At 40.7% G+C, this 9,281-nt stretch overlaps 1 non-coding gene across 1 annotated transcript; it reads left to right on the top strand.

Moving 5' to 3' along the window:
* Positions 1 to 2,636: 2,636 nt before the first annotated feature.
* Positions 2,637 to 2,728, top strand: LOC122678525. The gene has a single exon (XR_006336187.1). It is a non-coding gene; the product is annotated as a small nucleolar RNA SNORD116 (small nucleolar RNA).
* Positions 2,729 to 9,281: the final 6,553 nt, after the last annotated feature.

The raw sequence follows: 9,281 nt of genomic DNA, 5'->3' as shown, positions 1-9,281 counted from the left end.
ATTGGAAAAGACCCTGATGCTGGGAGGGATTGGGGGCAGGAGGAGAAGGGGACAACAGAGGATGAGATGGTTGGATGGCATCACCGACATGATGGACATGAGTTTGAGTAACTCCGGGAGTTTGTGATGGACAGGGAGGCCTGCGTGCTGTAATTCATGGGGTCACAAAGAGTCGGACAGGACTGAGCAACTGAACTGAACTGAACTGACTAGATGGACCTTTGTTGACAAAGTAATGTCTCTGCTTTTCAATATGCTCTCTAGGTTGGTCATAATCTTCCTTCCAAGGAGCAAGCGTCTTTTAATTTCATGGCTGCAATCACCATCTGCAGTGATTTTGGAGCCCAGAAAAATAAAGTCAGCCACCATTTCCACTGTTTCCCCATCTATTTGCCATGAATTGATGGGACTGGATGCCATGATCTTAGTTTTCTGAATGTTGAGTTTTAAGCCAACGTTTTCACTCTCCTCTCTTACTTTCATCAAGAGGCTCTTTAGTTCTTCTTCGCTTTCTGCCATAGGGTTGTGTCATCTGCATATCTGAGGGTATTGATATTTCTCCCAGCAATCTCTATTCCAGCCTGTGCTGGAATCAGGCACACGAATCGATGATCCATCAGATGTTGGCAATTTGATCTCTATTTCCTCTGCTTTTTCTAAAACCAGATTGAACATCTGGAAGTTCATGGTTCACGTATTGCTGAAGCCTGGCTTGGAGAATTTTAAGCATTACTTTACTAGCCTGTGAGATGAGTGGAATTGTGTGGTAGTTTGAGCATACTTTAGCATTGCCTTTTTTGGGGAATCAGAATGAAAATTGACCTTTTCCAGTCCTGTGGCCACTGCTGAGTTTTCCACATTTGCTGGCATAGTGAATGCAGCACTTTTACAGCATCATCCTTCAGGATTTGAAATCACTCAACTGGAATTCCATCACCTCCAATAGCTTAGTTTGTAGTGATGCTTCCTAAGGCCCACTTGACTTCACTTTCCAGGATGTCTGGCTCTAGGAGAGTGATCACACCGTTGTGATTATCTGTATTGTGAAGATCTTTTTTGTACAGTTCTTCTGTGTATTATTGCCACCTCTTCTTAATATCTTCTGCTTCTGTTAGGTCCCTACCATTTCTATCATTTATTGAGCCCAACTTTGCATGAAATATTCCCTTGGTATTTTCTTGAAGAGATCTCTAGTCTTTCCCATTCTATTGTTTTCCTCTATTTCTTTGCATTATTCGCTGAGGAAAGCTTTCTTATCTCTCCTCGCTATTCTTTGGAACTCTGCATTCAGACGGGTATCTTTCCTTTTCTTCTTTGCTTTTTGCTTCTCTTCTTTTCACAGCTATCTGTAAGGCCTCCTCAGATAGCCATTTTGCTTTTTTAAATTTCTTCTTCTTGGGGACGTTCTTGATTCCTGTCTCCTGTATAATGTCATGAACCTCTGTCCATAGTTCATCAGGCACTCTGTCTATCAGATCTAATCCCTTAAATCTATTACTCACTTCCACTGTATAGTCATAAGGGATTTTATTTAGGTCATATCTGAATGGTCTAGTGGTTTTCTCCACTTTCTTCAATTTCAGTCTGAATTTGGCAATAAGTAGTTTATGATCTGAGCAACAGTCAGCTCCTGGTCTTGTTTTTGCTGACTGTATAGAGCTTCTCCATCTTTGGCTGCAAAGGATATAATCAATCTGATTTTGGTGTTGACTATCTGGTGATGTCCTTGTGTAAAGTCTTCTCTTATGTTGTTGGAAGAGGGTGTTTGCTAGGACCAGTGCATTCTCTTGGCAGAACTCTATCAGCCTTTGCCCTGCTTCATTCTGTACTTCAAGGCCAAATTTGCCTGTTACTCCAGGTGTTTCTTGGCTTCCTACTTTTGCATTCCAGTCCCCTATAATGAAAAGGACATCTTTTCTGGGTGTTAGTTTTAGAAGGTCTTGTAGGTCTTCATAGAACTCTTCAACTTCAGCTTCTTCAGCATTACTGGTTTGGGCACAGACTTGGATTACTGTGATATTGAATGGTTTGCCTTGGAAATAAACAGAGATCATGCTGTTGTTTTTGACATTGCATCCAAGTACTGCATTTCAGCCTCTTTTGTTGACTATGATGATCCATTTCTAAAACCAGCTTTTTTCCTGTAGTTGACATCTAATCTTACTGCATTGTGGTCAGAAAAGATGCTTGGAATGATTTCAATTTTTTTGAATCTACCAAGGCCAGACTTATGGCCCAGGAAGTGATCTATCCTGGGGAAAGTTATGTGTGCACTTGAGAAAAAGCTGAAATTCATTGTTCGGGGGTGAAATGTCATATAGATATCAATTAAGTCTAACTGGTCCATTGGAACATTCAGCAATACGCAAACCATGAACTTCCAGATGTTCAAGCTGGTTTTAGAAAAGGCAGAGGAACCAGAGATCAAATTGCCAACATTTCCTGGATCATCAAAAAAGCAAGAGAGTTACAGAAAAGCATCTATTTCTGCTTTACTGACTATGCCAAAACCTTTGACAGTGTGGATCACAATAAACTGTGGAAAGTTCTGAAGGAGATGGGAATACCAGGCCACCTGACCTGCCTCTTGAGAAATCTGTATGCAGGTCAGGAAACAACAGTTAGAACTGGCCATGGGATCGATGACGACACCCTCTCATGCATTCCTTGGAAATCTGAACAAAATGAGTGAGAACTCACTACCGTCTCCTCATCGAAACTGAAGTCCAGCACGTTGGAAAAAAAAAAAAAAAAAAGAACTGGACATGGAACAACAGACTGGTTCCAAATAAGAAAAGGAGTACGTCAAGGCTGTATATTGTCACCCTGCTTATTTAACATTTATGCAGAGTACATCACAAGAAACGCTGGGCTGGATGAAGCACAAGCTGGCATCAACATCGCTAGGAGAAATATCAATAACCTCAGATATGCAGATGACACCACTCTTATGGCCCTTATGGCAGAAAATGAAGAAGAACTAAAGAGCCTCTTGATGAAAGTGAAAGAGGAGAGTGAAAAAGTTGGCTTAAAGGTCAACATTCAGAAAACTAAGATCATGGCATCTGGTCCCATAGCTTCATGGCAAATAGATGGGGAAACAGTGGAAACGGTGGCTGACTTTATTTTGGGGGGCTCCAAAATCACTGCAGATAGTGATTGTAGCCATGAAATTAAAAGATGCTTATTCCTTTGAGGGAAAGTTATGACCAACCTAGACAGCATATTAAAAAGCAGAGGTATTACTTTGTCAACAAAAGTCCGTCTAGTCAAGGCCATGGTTTTTCCAGTAGTCATGTATAGATGTGAGAACTGCACTATAAAGAAAGCTATAGAGTGCAGAAGAATTGATGCTTTTGAACTGTGGTGTTGGAGAAGATTCTTGAAAGTCCTTTGGACTGCAAGGAGATTCAACCAGATCTCTTAAAGATCCAACCTTTAAGATCCTTCCATCTTAAAGGATATTAGTCCTGGGTGTTCATTGGAAGGACTGATGCTGAAGCTGAAACTCCAATATTTTGGCCACCTGTCCAAAGAGCTGACTCATTTGAAAAGACCCTGATGCTAGGAAAGATTGTATGTAGGAGGAGAAGGCGACGACAGAGGATGATATGGTTAGATAGCATCACCAACTCAATGGACATGAGTTTGGATAAACTCCTGGAGTTGGTGATGGACAGGGAGGCTTGGCATGCTCTGGTTAATGGGGTCGCAAAGAGTCAGACACGACTGAGTGACTGAACTTGACTGGTCCATTGTATCATTTAAAGTTTGTGTTTCCTTAACTTTCTGTTTAGTTGCTCTATCCATAGGTGTGAGTGGGGTATTAAAGTCTCCCACTATTATTGTGTTATTAATTTCCCCTTTCATACTTGCTAGCATTTGCCTTACATATTGTGGAGCTCCTATGTTGGGTGCATATATATTTATAATTGTTATATTTTCTTCTTGGATTGATCCTTTGATCATTATGTAGTGTCCTTCTTTGTGTCTTTTCACAGTCTTTATTTTAAAGTCTGTTTTATCTGATATGAGTGTTGCTACTCCTGCTTCCTTTTGGTCTCCGTTTGCATGAAATATCTTTTTCCAGCCCTTCACTTTCAGTCTGTATGTGTCCCTTGTTTTGAGGTGGGTCTCTTGTAGACAGCAAATATAGGGGTCTTGTTTTTGTATCCATTCAGCCAGTCCTTGTCTTTTTTGGGGGGCATTCAACCCATTTACATTTAAGGTAATTATTGATAAGAATGGTCCCATTGCCATTTACTTTGTTGTTTTAGGTTCGCATTTATACACCTTTTCTATGTTTCCTGTCTAGAGAAGATCCTTTAGCATTTGTTGGAGAGCTGGTTTGGTGGTGCTGAATTCTCTCAGCTTTTGCTTGTCTGTAAAGCTTTTGATTTCTCCTTCATATTTGAATGAGATCCTTGCTGGGTACAGTAATCAGGGTTGTAGGTTTTTCTCTTTCATCACTTTAAGTATGTCCTGCCACTCCTTTCTGACCTGAAGAGTTTCTATTGAAAGATCAGCTGTTATCCTTATGGGAATCCCCTTGTATGTTATTTGTTGTTTTTCTCTTGCTGCTTTTAATATTTGTTCTTTGTGTTTGATCTTTGTTAATTTGATTAATATGTGTCTTGGGGTGTTTTGCCTTGGGTTTATCCTGTAGGGACTCTGAGTTTCTTGGACTTGTGTGACTATTTCCTTCCCCATTTTCGGAAAGTTTTCAACTATTATCTCCTCAAGTATTTTCTCATGGCCTTTCTTTTTGTCTTCTTCTGGGACTCCTATGATTCGAATGTTGTGGTGTTTAACATTGTCCCAGAGGTCCCTGAGGTTGTCCTCATTTCTTTTAATTCTTTTTTCTTTTTTCCTCTATACTTAATTTATTTCTACCATTCTAGAAGATAGAATGTTCTTGCGTTGCTGGAGAATTTGCATGGTGTATCTTCTGCCTCTGTTATTCTACTGTTGGTTCCCTCCAGAGTGTTTTTGATCTCATTTATTGCATTATTCATTATTGACTGACTCTTTTTTATTTCTTTTAGGTCCTTATTAAACATTTCTTGTGTCTTCTCAATACTTGTCTCCAGCCTATTTCTCTGTAACTCCATTTTGTTTTCAAGATTTTGGGATCATTTTTACTATTATTATTCCAAATTCTTTTTCAGGTAGACTCCCTATCTCCACCCCTTTTGTTTGGTTTCATGGGCATTTATCATGTTCCTTTACCCACTGAGTATTTCTCTGCCTTTTCTTCTTGTTTACTGTGTTTGGGGTGGTCTTTCTCCATTTTGGCAGTTTGTGGTTCCTCTTTATTGTGGAGGTTCCTCACTGTGGGTGGGGTTGGACAGGTGGCTTGTCGAGGTTTCCTGGTTAGGGAAGCTTGTGTCAGTGTTCTGGTGGGTGGAGATGAATTTCTTCTCACTAGAGTGCAATGAAGTGTTCAGTAGTGAGTTTTGAAATGTCTATGGGTTTGGTGTGACTTTGGGCAGTCTGTATATTGAAGCTCAGTGCTATGTTCCTGCATTACTGGAGAATTTGCATGGTATATCTTGCTCTAGAACTTGTTGGCTCTTGGGTGATGCTTGATTTCAGTGTAGTTATGGAGGCTTTTGGATGTTCTCTTATTGATTAATGTTCCCTGGAGTCAGGAGTTCTCTGGTGTTCTCAGGTTTTGGGCTTAAGCCTCCTGCCTCTGGTTTTCAGTCTTATTCTCACGGTAGCCTCAAGACTTCTCCATCCATAGAGCACCCATGATAAAACATCTAGGTTAATGGTGAAAAGATTCTCCACAGTGAGGGACACCCAGAGAGGTTCACAGAGAGTTACATGGAGAAGAGAAGAGGGAGGAGGGAGATAAAGGTGACCAGGAGGAGAAGAGGGGGAATCAAAAGGGGAGAGAGCAATCTAGCCAGTAATCAATTCCCTATGTGCTCTCCACAGTCTGGAACCCTCAGAGAGGTTCATGGAGTTACATAGAGAAGAGAAGAGGGAGGAAGGAGACAGATGTGACCAGGAGGAGAAAAGGGGGAATCAAAAGGAGAGAGACAGATCTAGGCAGTAATCAGCTGCCTAAGTGTTCTCCACAGCCCGGAACACACACAGGGATTCACAGAGTTGGGTAGTGAAGGGGAGGGAGAAGATAGAGGTGACCTGGGGGAGAAAAAGGAGAGTCAAAATGGGGAGAGAGTAATCAAGCCAATAATCACATTCCTAAGTAAAAATGGGTACTGAAGATTGGATTCTTAAAGGTACAAAATTGATAACAAATACCAAAAAGCAAAGATTAAAAATCTAGAGTAGAGGTTAGACTCTCAAAAATACAATATTAAAAAAACAAATGAAATCACAAAAAGTATAAAAAATATATATGAAGTTTGCTCTAAAAATAAGGTCTTTTTTTTTTTCAAGGTAATAGTAGGTTATAAAAATGAAAATTAAAGGAGTAATTCAGTTCAGTTCAGTTGTTCAGTAGTGTCTGACTCTTTGCTACCCCATGAATCACAGCATGCCAAGCCTCCCTGTCCATCACCAACTCCCAGAGTCCACCCAAACCCATGTCGAGTCGGTGATGCCATCCCACCATCTTATCCTTTGTCTTCCCTTTTTCCTCCTGCCCTCAATCTTTCCCAGCATCAGGGTCTGTTCCAATGAGTCGACTCTTCGCACCAGGTGGCCAAAGTATTGGTGTTTCAGCTTCAACATCAGTTCTTCCAATGAACACCCAGGACTGATCTCCTTTAGGATGGACTGTTTGGATCTCCTTGCAGCCCAAGGGACTCTCAAGAGTCTTCTCCAACACCACAGTTCAAAAGCATCAATTCTTCTGAGCTCAGCTTTTTTTATAGTCCAAATCTCACATCTATACTAGACCACTGGAAAAACCATAGCCCTGACTAGACAGACCTTTGTTGACAAAGTGATGTCTCTGCTTTTTAATATGCTGTCTAAGGGAGAAGCAGTCAATTGAGACTGAGGCTCTATACGCCTTTCTTCCCTATTTCAAGTCAGAAACGGAAATCTGATCTGAGTTAGAGGAAGGGAAAGAGGAAATCTGAAACTCAAGTAAAAGACACACGTTTTAAAATGAATAGGTTTGGGTGTTAACCATCAAGCCAAAACCATATGAATACTCAATACTGACAATGCTAATAGAACTGGACTACGATGTAAGTAATAGAAATTGCTACCCAATTAGATAATGGAAACAATGGAGCACAGCTCATTATAGATACTGAAAAACATTACTTTTCCATACTTATGTATCAAAGAGATAACACTGCTCAATAAATTGATTTCACAGTGATCACAGCTGCATAAACTTATGGTGACAAACCAACTGATATCCAGACCCATTCCCTAGACATCAAACTCTTACTGTCTGACAGGGAAGTTACTGTCACATTTCCCTCTTGCAGATAACATCTGTGTTCATTTTCCTATCATATATTCTCCCATCTACAAGAGGTCCAATCATATTCCATGTTAGATTTATTGGCAATTCCTCGACTTAATCTCCCATCAGCCCTCCTACCATCACCCTCTCCTTCTGGCTTCATTCCTTGTGCTGGCTGCGTTTCCTCCTATTTTTGTCTTCTGTTTCCACATAACCCTAAATTTTATCTGGGACCACCATATACACAACTCTAAAGGATACACAACTATAAGGATTCATTCAAATAATTTCTTAAATGGCACCCATGGAGTTTCACAAAGAGTAATCTGCATATGTTCTTGCAGTAGTCCTACTCTTACAGCTGACATATGAAAAAGTATTCATTACAAATCATTTTATATTATTCCATAAGCCAGAAAGTTGTGTTAAAGCTTCTATATCTACAACAACATTTTAGTAAAACACTTAGTCAAATACAATTTGTTGCTAGTTAATTTTTTGTGCTTCATCCAATCCAGCGTTTCTCATGATGTGCTCTGCATATATGTTAAATAAGCAGGGTGACAATATACAGCCTTGATGTACTGCTTTCCCTATTTGGAACCAGTCTGTTGTTCCATGTCCAGGTCTAACTGTTGCTTCCTGACCTGCATACAGATTCCTCAAGAGGCAGATCAGGTGGTCTGGTATTCCCATCTCTCTTCACCTATACTTTCTTCTAAATGTCTTATCTCAGAGAAAGAAAAATATTTCATCACCGAGTCACCTAAATCAGAAACCAGGAGGCAATTGCTTGACCCTCCAATTCCCTCACACTTTGCATCCAATCAATCAACAGTCTTATCATAAACATCCCCCTTAACCTTTGTCTCTCCCCACCTCATTTTCAGTAACATAGCCTCAGTTCAGCATCCACAGTTATCTCCTGGATACAGATGCTCCCTCGCAGGCCTCTGTCTTCATCCTACCCTCCCCAATATGTCTACAACGCTGGCCCCAAAGTAACACAAAAAACCAAAATAGCTCTTAAATTATTTTAAAAATAAAGTTTCATGCCACAAAAGCAGATACTATGACATTACATAAATTTTTCTAAGAATCAAGGACAAAAGGAACAAAATATTTGTCAGATAAATGAGTGCCAGGCCTGCGACTATGCGGCCCTTGCCTCCACTTCCCTATCTATTCCATCCCAGTGATCTCACACTTTTAATCAAAGACTTTTAATCTTCCCAAAAGTCCACGTTGTTTTATATCTTTGTATCTTTATCAGAAATACCATACCCCTTTCGCCCTTCTCCATTTCTATTTATTTTTCTTTTTAATTAGAAGATAATTGCTTTACAAGGGCTTCCCAGGTGGGACTAGTGGTAAAGAACCTGTCTGCCAATGCAAGAGATGTAAGAGACACAGGTTGACCCCTGGGTCAGAAAGATCCCCTGTAGGAGGGAATGGCAACCCACGCCAGTATTCTTGCCTGGAGAATCCCATGGACAGAGGAGCCTGGTGGGCTACAGCCCGTAGGGTGGCACAGTCGGACATGACTGAAGCGACTTAGCAGGTATGCCCACGCTTTACAATGTTGTGCTGGTTTCTGCCAAGCAATAATGTGAATCAGTCATAATTATCCCTTACCTTTTGGGCCTCCCTTCCCCCTTCCATCCTACACCTCTACGTGACTGGGTGTCTTAAACAAAAGAAATTTATTTCTCACTGTTCTGGAGGCCAGGAAATGAAGATGAAGGCACCAGCAGATCTGGTGTCCGGTGAGAACTCTCTTCTTGGTTGTCAGATATTTGTCTTATCTTATCCTCAGATAGTGGTGTCCTCATTTCTAATTCTACCACCTTCAGGCTCCATCTTCTGCCCCTGAACGTGTTTCTCT

This window comes from Cervus elaphus, chromosome 20 (genome assembly GCF_910594005.1).
Source record: "Cervus elaphus chromosome 20, mCerEla1.1, whole genome shotgun sequence".
NCBI classification, from domain to species: domain Eukaryota; kingdom Metazoa; phylum Chordata; class Mammalia; order Artiodactyla; family Cervidae; genus Cervus; species Cervus elaphus.
This window is presented reverse-complemented; position numbering and strand designations above follow the sequence as displayed.